An 18047-nucleotide genomic window follows, 5' to 3' on the forward strand; every position below is an offset into this window, starting at 1 on the left:
GTGGGTTTGCCATGCAGCCACCTTCTTCCCTCTCCACTTTGGACTCTGTCCCCAAGGAGGGGAGTGGGGGTCCTCACTGCTCTCTGGATCCCAAGCCTCTGTCCTCCTCCCTAGCTTGAGCAACCTCCTTCTGTCCTTCCATGGTCCTGTGTCCACACACCTCTCTTCCCCACTCGTGAATTTAGCTTGCTTTGAAGACTGCAAGAGAAGCGCCTTCAAAAGACCCTGCTCTCTCCACACAGACCCCCAAAGGCAAGAAAGCATGAAGGACAGCTACCTGATTGGTGCTGATGGAGGAAAACTCACTACTAGAACAAAACACAAATTAATATTTCAATAGTTTTCCTGCCACAAGGTCTCCTCAACAATTATCTCATCTTTACTGCCTTTCAACCATGTGTGTGGCTATGTGTCTGTTTGAGGAGTATTTACTGGTCTATGGTAAATGTTAACATGGAACCCCCAAATGAGAAAATTATTCTCTCTTTAATTCTCTGTTGATAGTTCTGATTCGATTCAGGGGAAAGTCTTAGTTTGATGTGAATACGGTTGTTTTTTGTGGTTTATTTATTTATTTATTGAGACAGGGCCTTGCTCTGTCACCCAGGCTGAAAGGCAGTGGCATGAGCACGGCTCACTACATTCTCAACCTTCTGGGCTCAAGTGACCCTCCTGCCTCAGCCTCCAGTAGCTGGGACCACAGGTGCATGCCACCACGCCTGGCTAATTTTTGTATTTTTAGTAGAGACAGGGTTTCACCATGTTGCCCAGGCTGGTCTTGAACTCCTGAGCTCAAGCAATCCATCCACCTCTACCTCCTGAAATGTTGGGATTACAGGCATGAGTCATTGCGCCCAGCTGTGAATAGGTCTTTAATAACTTCCTAACACTGGCTAAACTCCCTTTAAAGAGCAATCCAATCTTGGACTTTGATCCTCTGGCAAGTAAGCAATGAGTAACTGGCTAAAATTTAATAACATTATTTTGTTGGTCTATATCTATATATTTTCACCTTTCCCTCTATTTATGGCAAGTGATTTTGGCTTCCTATCTCCAGTAGCGATATAAATTTCCTCCTTAAATACATTTATTTAATGAAAAGTTAAGTGTAAGTAGATTGTCTAAGAAGCAGATGCCAAGAAGGGATTAAACGTGCAAGAAATGTACTAGGGGGAATGTCTGTGGGAGAAATGAGGAGGGAGCCAGAAGAAGGTTTTGTGAGTGGTCAGACTGGGATTCAGGGCTGACCCCAGGGAGCAGCGAAGAGCAGGAAGGAAGGGAGTCTGGGTGGCAGCATCTTAGTCTGCACGGCAGTTCTAAGACAGGTTCAGCAAGGCCTTTGAGGAGTCCTCAGCCGGCCATCTGTCAGAGGATCCCATAATGGGCCTACCTTACTACCCTACTGTGCTCAGGCACTGGCTGGAGCAGCCCATGGAGAGCACAGCCTCACCCCCAATGCAGTGAGGCAGTTCAGAGTGCAGTGGCCAAGGCCCTGAGTCCATTGCATTTCCTGCAGTCAGAGATGTGAGTGGCACATTCTCACAGCCACCATGTGATGGAATGGGAGTTACATCCACGGAGCTAAAATCCTACAGATGGTGTCAGAAAAAGGATTTGGGGGCAACACTCTTGTAAAGGAAGACGGCTTTTTCTGTGAGAGAGGCTGATCCTCTTCTGCCTTGCTCACTCCCACTGTGGTAGGCTGAAAAATGCATTCTCTCCTGGCAAAAGATATCCATTCACTGATTCCTGGAAACTGTGAATGTTACCTTATTTGGAACAAGGGTCTTTGCAGATGTCACTGGATTAAGGATTTTGAGATGAGGAGATTATCCTGGATCATCTGGGAGGGGATGCCCTAAATGCCAATATAAATATCCTTATAAGAGAAAGACCAGGTATATATATACAATGGAATACTATTTAGCAATTAAAAAGAACAAAATTCTGTCATTTGTGGCAACTTAGTAAGCTTGGAGGACATTATGTTAAGTGAAATAAGCCAGGCTGGGTGTGGTGGCTCACACCTGTAATCCCAGCACTTTTAGAGGCTGAGGCTGGCAGATCACCTGAGGGCGGGAGTTCGAGACCAGCCTGGCCAATGTGGTGAAACCCTGTCTCTACTAAAAATACAAAAATTAGCCAGGCATGGTGGTGGGCACCTGTAATCCCAGCTGCTCAGGAGGCTGAGTCAGAAGAATTGCTTGAACCCGGGAGGTGGAGGTTGCAGTGAGCCGAGACTGTGCCATCACACTCCAGTCTGGGCGACAAGAGTGAAACTGTGTCTCAAAAAAAAGCAAAATAATCCAGGCACAGAAAGATAAATACTCCATGTTCTCACTCATGTGTGGAGGCTTAAAAAGTTGATCTCCTAGAAGTAGAGAGTAGATCAATAGCTACCAGATGCTGGGAAGCAGAGGAGGGGGGAGATGACTAGAGGCTGGTTGCTGAATACAAAACTACAGCTAGATAAGAGGAATAAGTTCCAATGTTCTACAGCACTATAGAGTGACTATAATAAACAATAATTTATCGTATATTTTCAAATAGCTAGAAAAGTGGATTTTAAATGTTCCCAATATAGAGACATGATAAATGAGATGGCGAACATGCCAATTACCTGATACGAGTGTTACACATTATATACTGTATTGAAACATCACATTAGGTGGGTGCGGTGGCTCACGCCTGTAATCACAACATTTTAGGAGGCCAAGGCAGGAGGATTGCTTGAGCCCAGGAGTTTGAGACCAGCCTGGGCAAGATGGCGAAACCCCATCTCTACCAAAAATACAAAAATTATCAGGGCATGGTAGTGTGCACCTGTAGTCCTAGCTACTTGGGAGGCTGAGGTGTAATCATGAGAGGCTTATAATGAGGGGAAAATACCTCCTATTGTTTAAGCCAGTGCTGCTTCTTGCAGCCAAATGAGTATCTAACACATTCATATTTTGATAAACTGATCTAAAGGATGTTGGCAGAGAGAGAGAGAGAGTGAAAGAGAGGAGAGAGCTGGGCACAGTGGTTCACGCCTATAATCCCAGCACTTTGGGAGGCCGAGGCAGGTGGATCACGAGGTCAGGAGATCGAGACCATCCTGGCTAACACAGTGAAACCCCGTCTCTACTAAAAATATAAAAAAATTAGCTGGGTGTGGTGGCGGGCGCCTGTAGCCCCAATTACTCGGGAGGCTGAGGCAGGAGAATAGCGTGAACCCAGGAAGCAGAGCTTGCAGTGAGACGAGATTGTGCCACCGCACTCCAGCCTGGGCGACAGAGTGAGACTCCATCTCAAAAAAAAAAAAAAAAAAAAAAGAAAGGACAGAGAGAGAGAGAGAGAGAGAGAGAGAGGTTTTTACAATAGAAGGTGGGGTTTATTTCAAGGCTGAACGACTTTGAGACTTTTTCCCTGGTACTTCACTGTCCCCTCCTTTTGAACTTTGGCAGTTTCTGTGACAGCTTTGACCAATTGAATATAGTAAAAGGGATGCTGTGCCACGTTTTGGTCTATAAAAAATCAGAAGTTTCTGCCTCCTGTCTCCCTGAGTGCTCACTCTGGGGGAAGCCAGTTGTCATATAAGAGGTCAAAGTATCCTGAAAGGAAGCGCAAGCCAGCTGCAGGGAGAGGTCTCGTGGAGACAGTGACACCTGACCAGCTCTAGCTGCTCCAGCCACCCTAGTCTAGGGCCGGGGATGTAAGTGAAGATGACATAAGCCTCTGGCACCATCTGCCTGTAACTGCATGAGGCAAGTGACAGCTGCCCAGCTGAGACCATTCACCCCCAGAACCATGAAAGATCATCATAAATAGTGTTTCAGGCCCGTAAGTTTTGGGGTAGATTGTTACACAGGAATCGATACTCAGGACAGAGAAACACAGTTATTATCATCATTTTAGAAATGGGAAGATGGAGGCTTAGAGAGGTTCTCCAATGAGAACATCAAGCCAGAGTGTGGCCAGCTGACATGTGAGTCCTATGCTGTCCGATTCCAGCTGTCCTGGTTTGGAGAGCGTTTGGAAAGGAAGGTGTGGTGAGGGAGTTGAGATTAGAAAAGGGTCCCCTGGGCCGGGCGCGGTGGCTTATGCCTGTAATCCCAGTACTTGGGGAGGCCAAGGCGGGTGGACCATCCGAGGTCAGGAGTTCAAGACCAGCCTGACTAACATGGGGAAACCCTGTCTCTACAAAAATACAAAAATTAGCCAGGCATGATTGCAGGTGCCGGAGGCTGAGGCACAAAAATCGTTTGAACCTGGGAGGCGAAGGTTGCAGTGAGCTGAGATTGCGCCATTGCATTCCAGCCTGGCCGACAGAGCAAGACTCCGTCTCAAAAAAAAAAAAAAGAAAAGAAAAGAAAAGTGTCCCCTGGCTTAGAGGTTCTGGAGACCTTAGTTCTGGTGGAGGCACTCAAGACTGCGGTGGCTAAAGACACGAATGGAAGGTAAGGACATGAAGAAGTGGCAGAGATCATTCCTTCAGGAAGGTTGGTTGTGAAAGGAAGGAGAGAGGCAGGCTACCATCTGGATATAGTATCTAGTGTAGGAAGTGTTATTTCTATTTAACCTTTTTATTATGAAAAATTTCAAATATACATAAAGTAGAATAGTATAATGAAGCCCCAGGTACCCATCCACCAGCTATGATAATCAGCAAATAACTCCATCCATTGGGATTATCCTGAAGTATATCCCAGGTGCATAACTTTATCTGTTACTATTTCAGTTTGTATTCTAAAAATATATAGCCACAATATGATTATTGTTGATGTGTGTCATGAATCTCTTTTAGGTTCCTCCTCCATCTCTATTTTTCCCTTGCAACTTATTTGTTGAAGAAAGCAGGTTGTTCAAGACCAGCCTGGCCAACATGGTGAAACCCTGTCTCTACTAAAAATACAAAAAACATTAGCCGGGCATGGTGGTATGCACCTGTAATCCCAGCTACTCAGGAGGCTGAGGCAGGAGAATCCCTTGAACCTGGGAGGCCAAGGTTGCAGTGGGCCGAGGTCGCGCCACTGCACTCCAGCCTGGGCAACAGAGTGAGACTCCATCCAAAAAAGAAAGGAAGGAAAGGAAAGGGAAGGGGAGGGGAGGGGAGGGGAGGAAGGAAGGAACAAAGAAAGCAGGTTGTTTATTCAGAAGAGTTTTCCAGTCTGGATTTTACTGATTCTATACCTCAGATGCTAACATATTCCTTAGTCCCTTGTGTTTTCCAAAATTGACTTTTTTTTTTTTTTTTGAGATGGAGTCTCACTCTTGTTGCCCAGGCTGGAGTGCAATGGCGTGATCTCGGCTCACCGCAACCTCCGCCTCCCGGGTTCAAGCGATTCTCCTGCCTCAGCTTCCAGAGTAGCTGGGATTACAGGCATGCATTGACATGCCGGCTGATTTTTGTATTTTTCTAGAGACAGGGTTTCTCCATGTTGGTCAGTTTGCTCTCAAACTCCCAACCTCAGGTGATCTGCCCGCCTTGGCCTCCCAAAGTACTGGGATTACAGGCGTGAGCCACCACACCTGGCCAGAATTTATAGATTGTTGATCCTCTAATTCTATCATTCCTTCTTCACTAGCTGGAATACTTGCATAAAAAGAAACTTCCCCTTATCAACAATTTAATCCCTGAGATAGAGTTTATAGAAAAAGTGAAGATAAAAGTAAGATAATCTTACATGAGATAGATCTGTTGCAACTTCACTGTTCTTTCCTAGTGTAGGTTTTCCAGCCCAGCATTATAATCTCTCCTTCCCCAATACCCTTGCTGCTCTGGGCCTCTCTACTTTTGTCCTGCTTGTCTGGAAAAACCTCACCCTGAGGGCCTATATCTCTCACCTTCTCTGGGCCTGCTGCAGAGCTGGTGAGCACTGCTGGAAGAAAATTGCAAAGCATGGCTGGCTGGTTTCAAGGACCTCTAGCACGCACCCAACACAGCTCCTGGGCCAACTGTGTGCTCTGTGAGACCATAGCTGCTTGAGATGCAACTAGTGAGACCAAGCAACTACATTTCCATTCTTATTTAATTTTAATTAACTTAAATATAAGCAGCCCCATGTGACTAACGCAGGTTATGGAACATTTTCATGATTCCAGAAAGTTCTGTTACACTAGGTTAGGAAACTTGACTTCCTACTCCCCAAGATAACCAGTTCATAGCCTTTCCCCCTTGCCTTAAATCTCCCCAACCATTTTCTCCACTCTCCCTTCATTCTTCCTTGAGAATAAAGAATATGAAAGCTTCCAGGTGAGCTCTCCATTCTTTACTGAGAATGTAGAAGCTCCTAATGGAAGCTGGCCCAGTCTCCAACCTCAACTCCTCTAAACCTGTACACACTTGCCACTGTGGAGGAATGTCCATCCTCCTATGGAAGCCAAAGCCTTTATGATGATGCAAGCCCAGGTCCCTTTTGAATTATCAAGGACTCTGTCCCTTCACTTATCCCCTTCCCTCCTGCATCATTCATCTCCCCTACTCTACTGGAACGCTTCCATCAGCAAGCAGATGTTCTGTCTTTCATCTTAAAAAATCCTCCTGTATCCCACTCTCTTCTACTTCTCTGGTCACCATTCATAAATAAACATGTTAAAAGTGTCGCTGTCAGTGCTTCTCAGTGTGCGGTCCTCAGGCTCTTAGCATCAGCATCACTTGGGAATTAGTCAGAAATTCAAATTCCTGGGTACCACCCCAGACTTACTGAGTCAGAAACTCTGGGCCCAGAAATCTGGGCTTTACAAGCTCAACAGGTGATTCTGATAATTGTTTGAGAACCTCAATATGTTCTACAATATGTGCCATGCTTTTCACTTTCTCCTTTATTCTTCCTTCCATGGAACTCCTTCCCCCTTTGATTTTCATCCTCAACTCTTCCTCAGAGCTTGGCTCTGGCCTTTTCATCTTCTCTATCTTTATTCTGTCCCAAGGAGCTCTTACCCATTTCTTAGTGTTAAATCCCATGAATTCAAAGTCATAAATGCAACCCAAAATTTTCTTAGAGTTCCAGATTCTTACGGATCCAGTTGTTGGTATCTTCATCTGAATGTCTTACAAACATCCCAGTAAGTCTGAAAAGGCCTGGACGTTTCCCCTCAATCTCTCCTTCCCCATGTTCCTGCCCCAGGCTTCCCCATTTCAATAAATAGCGTTCATTCAGCGGCTGCAGCAAGAAACCTCCGAGTCACGCTTGATCCTTCCTTTCTCTCACCACCCCTCCACACTCTGTCAACTCTAACCACGCCAGCCCACCCTGCCTTCACTCCGATGCCACCATCCTAGTCTCCACCCTCCGGCATTGCTTGTCTCCCAGCTGGTCTCCTCACTCCTGCCTTGTGCCTTCCAATCCATTCTCTCCATAGTAAGAAAGAGGAACTTCTGGAAAGCTAGAATAAATCATGCTATTTAAAAATTCTTCAACAACTTTCCAGCATGAGTAGAAAAGAATCCAGACTCCTGCCCCAGCCCACAAGGTCCTGCTGATCAGGCCTCTGCCTCCCTATCTGAGCCTGTCTCCTTCCGACCACTCCCTGGCCTCCCTTGATCCATCCACACTGACCTCCTTCCCTTCTTCCAACAACCCGTGTTTCTTCTCACCTCAGCGCCTTGCTTATCAATGGTCTCCCCACTGCTCCTTTGTCATCCTTCAGGTCTTAGATCAAATGTCATGCTGCACAGTTCTTTCCACCCTCTTGAAAAATGTCAGGCCTCAGCCTGGTGTGGAAGGGAAAGGAAGGTGGAAGAAGCAGCAACTCTGGCCACCTGTCTCTGACATCATTGATCTCTATAGAAGGGCACGAGGAAGGATGAAGAGTACGTGGTTAGGAGATGGATTCTCTCCCTGTCCCTCAGAGAAGAAAAGAGTCACAGTCTTTTTCTGGAAGAGTTGTGTGGGGATTTCGCCCCTGTGCATGGAAGAAGGCCTGAGACAGCCCTAGGACGATATTTTCTCTTTAAGTCCTGAGCCCACTGAATGGGTGTGCTTCTTTTTGTATACTCAATACCTGCTGGGGGAAACACGTCTCCTCCAAGCCCAGGCTATGTGTTTTCCAACCTTCAACTGCAGAAGTGGGTCAGTGACCTACGCCAGGCCAAAACATCTCAGACATGAGAATGGCTCAGGGATTCACATGTGACCCGAAGTAGCCCCATGAGAATCAAGCCTATGACTTTTGCTAGATTCACGATAAACGTGAGTTCTCTTTTTTCCTTTTCTTTTTTTTTTTTTCTTTGAGATGGAGTCTTGCTTTGTTGCCCAGGCTGGAGTGCAGTGGCATGATCTTGGCTCACTGCAACCTCCGCCTCCTGGGTTCAAGTGATTCTTCTGCCTCAGTCTCCTGAGTAGTTGGAATTACAGGTGTGTGCCACCATGCCTGGCTATTTTTTTTGTATTTTTAGTAGAGATAGGGTTTCATCATGTTGGCCAGGCTGGTCTCGAACTCCTAGCCTCAAGTGATCTGCCCACCTCGGCCTCCCAAAGTGCTGAAATTACAGGCATGAGCCACGGCGCCTGGCCTGAGTTCTCTTTGAGCTGCAGTTAATAAACTAGCAGAATGTGAGCTGGAATCTGCAGCAGATTATTTTTGTCTCTGCATGGAAAAAAAAAAACAGTAAAAAGGAAGCCAACTCAGAGGCGAGCAAGGCAGCTTTTCTTTGTGGAATGACTTGGGGACCCAGACTACTTCCCTTGTGTGGCTCTGCCATCTTTAGGACCTTGGTTCTCTGTGGCTCTAGCAAGCAGCAGAAGAACAAAAATGAGGATTCTCCATCCACTTTAAAAATTCCAGCCTAGAAGTGATACAAGTCACTTCTATTCTCATTCTATTGCAAAGCATTAGCCATCTGGCCACACATAGATATAAGGAGGGTGGGAAATGGAGTCCCTGCATGGGAATCCATCTTTAAGAGACAGCTCCATGCTATGGAATGAGCAGCACAAGTTTTTGGAGGAGCACCAGTCATCTCTGACACCTGCAGGGATAATAAAAGGACAGCAAATATGGCTGGGAAGATAGGATAGGCAAGGTTTTGAAAGTCCTGAACATGCAAAATTATTCAGACTTCATTCTATGAGCAATAAAAAGCCGTGAAAAGCTTTGAGCAGGAGGGTAGATGGTCACACCTACAATAGAAAGACAATTCTGAAACAGGGTAAAAGTTGAAACAAGGGCTGGGCTCAGTGGCTCACACCTGTAATCCCAGCACTTTTGGAGGCCGATGCAGGCAGATCACCTGAGGTCAGGAGTTCAAGACCAGCCTGCTCAACATGGTGAAACACCGTCTCTGCTAAAAATACAAAAATTAGCTGGGTGTGGTGGCCCACGCCTGTAGTCCCAACTACTTAGGAGGCTGAGGCAGGAGAATCGAATGAACCTGGGAGGTGGAGTTTGCAGTGAGCCGAGATCGCGCCACTTCACTCCAGTCTGGGTGACAGAGTGAGACTCTGTCTCAAAAAATAAAAATAATAGAAAACAAAAGAAAAGAAACAAGGTTGCCATGGTTTAAATGTGGTGTCCTGGTATCCCCTCCAAATTTCATGTTGAGACATAATGCCCATTGTGGTGGGATTAAGAGGTGGGCATTTTGGGAGATGATTAAGTCATTAAGTCATGAGAGCTCCACTGTCATGAATGGATTAATCCCTTTATAAACAAGGGTTCGGAGAGAGTTTACCCCTCTATTCCACCCGGTGAGGATGAAGCAACAAGGCATCATCTTGGAAGTAAAGAGCAGCCCCCAATGAACACCAGCGCTGACCCAGACCTTGGACTCCCAAGCCTCCAGAACCAAAAGAAATAAATTTCTGTTCTTTTAAAATTACCTAGTCTGTGGCATTTTGTTACAGCAGCGCGAATGACTAAGACAAAGGTGTATTGGCTACATCTAGTAGAGCCTCTTCAGATTCTCTTGATATGTGGACCCCAAGCTGCTGGTTTCAACCCAGCAGCTGCCATGCCTCTTGTCTTCATTATGTCCTTTCTTCAACTTTCTTTGGGTTTTATCTGGTATTCTTTTTACAGTTTCTTTTCTTTTCCTTTTTTTTTTTTTTTTAAGAGGCAGGGTCTTGCTCTGTTGCTCAGGCTAGAGTGCGGTGACACCGTCATAGGTCACTGCAGCCTGTAACTCCTGGGCTCGAGCACCTCAGCCTCCTGAGTAGCTAGGACTATAGGCATGCACCACTTCGCCTGGGTATTTTTTTTTTTTTTTTTTTTTTTTTTTGAGATAGGGTCTCGTTCTGTCACCCAGGCTGGAGTGCAGTGATGCGATCTCGGCTTACTGCAACCTCCGCCTCCTGGGTTCAAGAGACTTTCCTGCCTTAGCCTCCTGAGTAGCTGGGATTACAGGCGCCCACCACGAGGCCCAGCTAATTTTTGTATTCTTAGTAGAGACGGGATTTCACCATGTTGGCTAGGCGGGTCTCGAACTCCTGACCTCAGGTGATCTGCCTGCCTCGGCCTCCCAAAGTGCTGGGATTACAGGTGTGAGCCACCACGCCTGGCCTGTTAATGTTTTTGAAAAAATTTTTGTAGTGATGGGATCTCACTATGTTGCCAAGGCTGGTCTCGAACTTGACCTCAAATGATCCTGCTGCCTCAGCCTCCTCAAATGCTGGGATTACAGGCATGAGCCACCATGCCTGGCCTATAGCTTCTTGAGATAGAACCATTTCTTCTTTTCTAATATATTTATTAAGCTTTAAATTTCCCTGTAAGTACTGTGTTAGCTATATTCCACACGTTATGCTATGTCATATCTTCCTTGTCATTCAGTTTTCATTTCCGTTGTGAATCTTTCCTTGGCTCACGAGTTATTTAGGTATGTTTTGCTATTTTTGTATTCTGTCTCTATCAACAAACAAATAAAGCAGAGGAAAATAAAACACTTAGGAAAAAAATCTATTGAGTGATTTCCAACGATAACATATGGAAGGATTTAGGAATATAGCAATTTCTATTATTGTCCATGAGAGCTAACTAAAAGGTGCTAATTACATAATGGAGACAATTTTAAAGAACCAAAACTGCCTAGCTATAATTGAGTATCTTTCCCACTAGCCCATAACTATGAACCATGATGGCTTAATACAATCTCATACTTACCTTTGGTCTAATAACACACCTCTTTACTCACACTAATTTTCTTTTTCAATTTAGATAAATCATTTGAGAGTCCATATACAGTTTTGACTTTGGAGTTTCATGACTTCAAGACAGCTTATTAACAAAAGCACTTGCAAGGAACTTGTAGTAAACTTTTGTTGTGTTAACTGTGCTCTGTGGTTCCACCTAGCATCTTCTGGAGAAGTCAGAGCCTGTGCCCCAGCAAGGCTGTGCTTCAGCTGAGCCCATTAACAATGGGAGGGGCCAAAGAAGTAGGGCTTGCTCAACTCGGATGGAAAGCTAGGCTGATGGTGAAGGTGGGGGGCCACCACTGACCCACTTTCCAGGAGGCAGCTGCTGACCCAGCAGTCCACTACATGGTGGAAGCCCAAGGAAGGCCAGAATACTTCTAGAATCACTGGCTGTGGCTCGGAGGGGACCTGGGAATACACATCTGAATCAAGTCGGCAAGGTATGTAAGTTGAATGCAATACAGCATATTTTATATTATAAAATTAAAATTTGCAAAGATAATTTTATTGCTAGCATTAGATGATAGAGGAAAGGAAAGGAAGAAAAGCATACTAATTTTACCATTGTTCATAGCAGGAAGCGAACGTCTAATCTAATGTCTAAAGGAATCGAGAATTGAGTCTAAGTATATTGCATACATTTACATATATTCACCAGAACAAAAATACAACTTTCCTAAAGATCAGAAGACATGAGTGAGAAAAGACAACTAACTTTCCTATGCGGAAGAAATCCAAAATATTATGTAGATACTCTGCTTCTATTAGATTTGTATTGCTGCTGTAACAAATTACCACAAATGTCATGGCTGAACACAATACAAACTTCTTATCTTACAGTTCTGGAGTCAGAGGTCTGACACGCGCCTCAGTGGGATAAAATCAAAGGGTCAGCAGGCTGTATTCCTCTCTGCAGGCTCTAAGGGAGGATCTATACCCTTCTCTTTTCCAGATTTTAGAGGCTGCCCACTTTCCTCAGCCCACGGTCCCTTCCATCTTCAAAGTCAGCAATGGCAAGCTGAATTCTCGTGTCCATCACTCCAACCTCCTCTTCCGCCTCCCTCTCCCACCATTTTTTTTTTTTTTTTTTTTTTTTGAGACGGAATCTCACTCTGTCGCCCAGGTTGGAGTTCAGTAGAACAATCTTGGCTCACTGCAACCTCCGTCTCCCAGATTCAAGCAATTCTTCCTGCCTCAGCCTCCCGAGTAGCTGGGATTACAGGTGCCCACCACCACGCATGGCTAATTTTTGTATTTTTAGTAGGGAGGGGGTTTCACCATGTTGTCTAGGCTGGTCTTGAACTCCTGACCTCAGGTGATCCGCCCACCTAGGTCTCCCAAAGTGCTAGGATTACAGGCATGAGCCACTGAGCCCTGTTTTTTTTTTTCTTCCTTCCCTCCCTCCCTCTCTCCCTTCCTTCCTTCCTCCCTCCTTCTCTCCTTCCCTCCTTCCTTCCTTCCTTCCTTTCTTTCTTCTTTCTTTCTTTTCTTTTTTCTTTCTGTCTCCTTTTTTCTTTCTTTCTCTCTCCTTTTTTCTTTCTTTCTCTCTCTCTCTCTCTCTCCCCCCCACCTCTTTCTCTCTGTCTCTTTCTTTCTTTCTTTGGTCTTGCTCTGTTGCCCAGGCTGGGATGTAGTGATGCAATCTTGGCTCACTGCAACCTCTGTCTCCTGGTTCAGGTGATTCTCCTGCCCCAGCCACCCAAGTAGCTGGGACTATAGGCGGGTGCCACCACCCCTGGCTGATTTTTGTATTTTTTTGTAGAGACGGGGTCTCGCCACGTTGCCCAGGCTGTCTTCCACTTTTAAGGATCCTTATGAACACATTCGGTCTGCCTGGATATTCCAGGATAATCTCCCTATTTTAAAAATCAGTTGATTAGCTGGGTGATGTGGCTCACACCTGTAATCTCAGCACTTTGGGAGGCCAAGGCGGGTGGATCACTTGAGGACAGGAGTTCAAGACCAGCCTGCCCAACATGGTGAAACCTTGTCTCTATTAAAAATACAAAAATTAGCCAGGCGTGGTGGCACGTGCATGTAATCCCAACTACTTGGGAGGTTGAGGCAGGAGAATCGATTGAACAGGAGGAGGAGGTTTCAGTGAGCTGAGATGACGCCATTGCACTCCAGCCTGGGCTACAAGAGCGAAACTTCATCTAAAAACAAATAGTCCAGGCGCAATGGCTCATGCCTGTAATCCCAACACTTTGGGAAGACGAGACGGGCAGATCACTTGAGGTTGGGAGTTTGAGACTAGCCTGGCCAACATGCAAAAACCCCATTTCTACTAAAAATACAAAAATTGGCCAGGCATATGGCTCACACCTGTACTCCTAGCTACTCCGGAGGCGGAGGCCCGAGAATTGCTTGAACCTGGGAGGTGGAGGTTGTAGTCAGCTGAGATCACACCACTGCATTCCAGCCTGGGCAACAGAGTGATACTCGGTCTCAAACAAACAAACAAACAAACAAAAAACTCAATGATAAACTCCTTACACAAAGACACATCTAAAATAAAGTGAAAACAAAGTTTGAAAAATTACCTTTTAAGAATGACTTAGGAGGGGGAAGTAGGGGTGAAGAGAAGTTGGATAATATGCACAAAAATATAATTTGATAGAAGGAATAAGTTCTAGTCCAATAGTACAGTAGGGAAATCATAGTCAACAATAATTTAGTGTATATCTCAAAATAGCTAGAAGATAATTGTAACATTCCCAACACAAAGAAAAGATAAACGTTTCAGGTAATGGATATCCTCATTACCCTAACTTAATCATTACACATTGTATGCATGTATCAAAATATCACATGTACTCTCAAAATATGTGTAACTATGATATATCAATTTTAAAAAGACAGAAAAAAAGGATTTAGGTCCAGTTTACCAGTGAAATCCTTCAAGTGTCCAAGTTATTAAGGATCAGCTAATTATTATGTAGTATATGTCTCTACTATATAAAATAAGAATAAAAAACTTTTCAAAGCATTTTTGTTTTGTTTGAGACAGGGTCTCATTATTTTTTTTTTATTTTTTGACTGTCCTAAATTATTTATTAGGTATGAATTTTACAAACTTTACTTATATCGGTGGCAACAGTGGAGCTGGAGAGTATCACATTTTCTCCAAGCTGCTTGACGAGACCCACCAATAGTGTGGTGGAACTTAAGGCCCTTTCCAAGGCCATGGCTCTTTCGGCCTGCAGATGTCAGCCCACGTGTCTCCCTGGGCTTGTAGACTGATTGGTGATCCACTGGGTGTCAGGATTTCTTCTGACAGCTTTATGGAATGCATCAATGAGGATAACCTCAAAAAATTTGTATGTGGAACCTTCAACTCAGTAAGAATTCAGGACTCTTAGAGCCCCACAGTGGTGTCCAGCTTGCTCCTCTGCAATGGACTGAGGGCTCAAGCAAAGTTTAGCTGGTTAACACCATGATGTTCAGGCTTGCCGTAAGTTGCACCCTTAGGAACTGGGTGTTTTTGGCCATCACCGCACACACGAATCCTATATATAATGTAGCCTTGTAGTTCAGTCAGCGCACTTTACGGGGCCGAGTGGATTGGGGAGCCCTGTGGAGAGCAGAGAGCTGGCAGTACTGCCAGCAGCAGACCCTGAGAAGAAAGCGCATGAGATCAGACTGCTTCTCCCTCCATAGCTCCTGGATGTACTTGTATGCACCCACTGTGGCTTACCTGATGGCTGCTGCCAGACAGAAAGGCGGGGTCTCACTCTTTTGCCCAAGCTGGAGTGCAGAGGTGTGATCATGGCTCACTGCAGCCTCGACCTCCTGGGCTCAAGCCTAAGTCTCCCAAGTAGCTGGGACTACAGGCGAACACCACCATGCCTGGCTAATTTTTGTATTTTTTGTAGAGACAGGGTCTCACTATGTTGTACAGGCTGGTCTCAAACTCCTGGGCTCAAGCAATCTACTCACCTTAGCCTCCCCAAAGTGCTGGTATTATAGGCGTGAGCCACCACACCCAGCCAAAATATTTTCTGAAAGAAAACAAAATCAGAGGCCAGGCACAGTGGCTCATGCCTGTAATCCCAGCACTTTGGGAGGCCAAGGCGGGCAGATCACTTGAGGTCAGGAGTTCCAGACCAGCCTGGCCAACATGGCAAAACCCTGTCTCTACTAAAAATATAAAAATTAGCTGGGTGTGGTGGCATGCACCTGTAGTTGCAGCTACTCAGGAGGCTGAGGCAAGAGAATCGCTTGAACCCAGGAGGCGGAGGTTGCAGTGAGCCAAAATTGCACTACTGCACTCCAGCCCAGGTAACAGAGTGAGATTCTGTCTGAAAGAAAGAAAGAAGGAACGAAAGAAACGAAGGAAGGAGAGAAGGAAAGAAAGAGAAAAAGAAAACAAAATCAGAAGAGCCAGACATCAAGAGCCAAGCAAATAGACCATAAAATACTTTTAAAATAAAATATATTTTTAAAAATATGGTTAATGCATCCAGAAAAAGAAATAAAGGTCTTCTTTTTAAAGTTACAAAAGTAACTAATAGAATTTAATAATAAAATAATGGGAGAAATAGAGTAGATAAGTAGGGCATGTAAAGAGGTTAAATTGTCATACTCGTGTTGGGGAACTCACGGATGTTGCATATTTGTACATCAACAAATAAAAGAGTTGCCATTGCAGCCAAAATCTGTGGGGAATTTTGGTGCAGCGTCCAGCCACTCCACTCCCAGTGACAGCTCGGAGTTCTGTTTGGATATCTACCCTTTCCCAACCCTGTTCCACATGGTCTGGGTGGAGTTGTCTCAAATTCAGCTTATCTGTTCCTGCCCAATGAGTCAACCACGCCGTTTAAGAGCTTTAGCCTCTGGCCCAGGACTCTGTACCTGCAAAACCTTTCTTACTTTTGCAGGAGCCATCCCTGTGAAATAGGGTATGTTTAATGTTAAGGGGAGCTCTGGGTACTGTTTTATTTCTGTGTTTATGGGCTTGATATTCTCCTTCATTTATCAGAAGAAGGAATGGCGTCTTGCCTAGATGGGCCAGAGAAGGCCCTAGTTCTTGCTATGGGAAAAGACTCCTGGTGGATGGGATGCGGGAAAGGAACAGGACATTTGTTGTCAGCACCCTGTGGCAGACACTGTCCATATGCCATGCACAACCCCGTGGCATGCACCCCTACACAATGATGGCTGCCTACTGCAAACACCTCCAAGTCCTCCTCTGCCGGAAGGTTCTCTCTCTCCCTCTCTCTACCCGCTCCTCCTCCCTGTCCCCACCCACCTCCTTAAGAGCAAGCTAGGCTGGCAAATAGGGCAAGCTGAAAGTTCTGTATCAATGATAGATAAGGAGCTGTCGGGTTCGCACTGCAGCTTTCTCGCCCCTCTGTTGGGAGAACTCTGAAGCATCTTCTACACCGTCTCCCAAGCTCTTCAGGGGGAGTGGGCTCCGGGTGCCCGCAGAGATAACTTGCTTGATAACGCAGCTTTCTTTTTTCTTTTTTCTTTTTTTTTGAGACAGAGTCTCGCTCTGTCGCCCAGGCTGGAGTGCAGGGGCGCGATCTCAGCTCACTCCAAGCTCTGCCTCCGGGGCTCCCGCCATTCTCCTGCCTCAGCCTCCGGAGTAGCTGGGACTACAGGCGCCCGCCACCACGCCCGGCTAATTTTTTGTATCTTTAGTAGAGACGGGGGTTTCACTGTGGTAGCCAGGATGGTCTCGATCTCCTGACCTCGTGATCCTCCCGCCACGGCCTCCCAAAGTGCTGGGATTACAGGCGTGAGCCACCGCGCCCGGCGGATAACGCGGCTTTCTTTATTGGCTCTCTTCCTTTTCTTATCTTGCTTCCCTACTCCCTGAAATCATCTCTCAAACTACTTGCAATTGAATACTACAGAGTCTGGGAGACCTCACATTAAGATTCATCCAGTCCCACTCTCTCAGTAAGGGCCGCTGGGTTCTGATTTCCTTGACACACCCCTCGTTCACTTTCCCTCTGTGTGCTTCCAGTGGCTCCATCCCAAACCCAGGGCAGGGCACATGGATCACACCTAGCCAATCAGCATTGATCTTTTACCAGCCACAGGGAATGGCTTAGGGGCAGCTTGTGACCGGTTCGGAGCCAATGAGGTGTGAGGAGTTTTTAGTGGGTAGAGAGGCCCGCCCTGTTCCCTGTGCACCTGGAAGAATGAAGCCTGGATCCGCCGCCATCACCTGCCAGCCTGTCTGAAAATGGAGCCAACAAGGAGGGCTGCCGGATGGAGTGAGAAACCAGGCCCTGTGGTAGTGTTTGAGCCCCTGAATCAAGCTGTGCTTCAAGCTAGAATTATCCCGAGAATTTTCAGTGAAACGAGTCAGGAACTTCTCTATTAAACCCATTTTGAGTTGTGACTAAGATGCCTAATGGATACAAGACAGAGAAAGGACCTTCTCCTGGGTCTCCCTTATGAGAAACAGAGAGAGAGGTGGTTGCTGCCTTGGCTCTGTGGCCGAGCAGGTGCAGTTCAGACAGACGTGGTGGGAAGTGATCTCTGCTTGCATAGGAGGGGAAACTCACCTGGGCTGCTCCCGTGCCTGGGGGGTGCCAGGCACTCCCAGCCCGGGGTGTCAGGCCCAGGGGAAGGAGGGACTGAGGTATGTTCAGCTGGGGCTCCCTGCAGGAACGCTGAAGCCAGAACGGAACAAACTGCAAACAGCGCCATACTAACACTGCACTCACTCTAAACCCAGGTGGGATTAAAAATCGGCAGATCTGGCCGGGCGCCGTGGCTCATGCCTGTAATCCCAGCACTTTGGGAAGCCGAGGCGGGCAGATCACATGAGGTCAGGAGTTTGAGACCAGCCTGGCCAACACGGTGAAACCCCGTCTCTACTAAAAATACAAGCACATGCCTGTAATTCCAGTTACTTGGGAGGGTGAGGTACCAGAATCGCTTGAGCCGTAGAGGCTGAGGTTGTAGTGAGCCGAG

At 46.1% G+C, this 18047-nt stretch overlaps 1 pseudogene; it reads right to left on the reverse strand.

Annotated features, from left to right (window-relative positions):
- Nucleotides 1–14192: 14192 nt before the first annotated feature.
- On the reverse strand, nt 14193–17780 carry LOC101150836 (large ribosomal subunit protein eL15-like; annotated as a pseudogene).
- Between the last annotated feature and the right edge of the window lie 267 nt (nt 17781–18047).

The sequence above is a fragment of the Gorilla gorilla genome, chromosome 21 (genome assembly GCF_029281585.2).
Source record: "Gorilla gorilla gorilla isolate KB3781 chromosome 21, NHGRI_mGorGor1-v2.1_pri, whole genome shotgun sequence".
Lineage (NCBI taxonomy): Eukaryota > Metazoa > Chordata > Mammalia > Primates > Hominidae > Gorilla > Gorilla gorilla.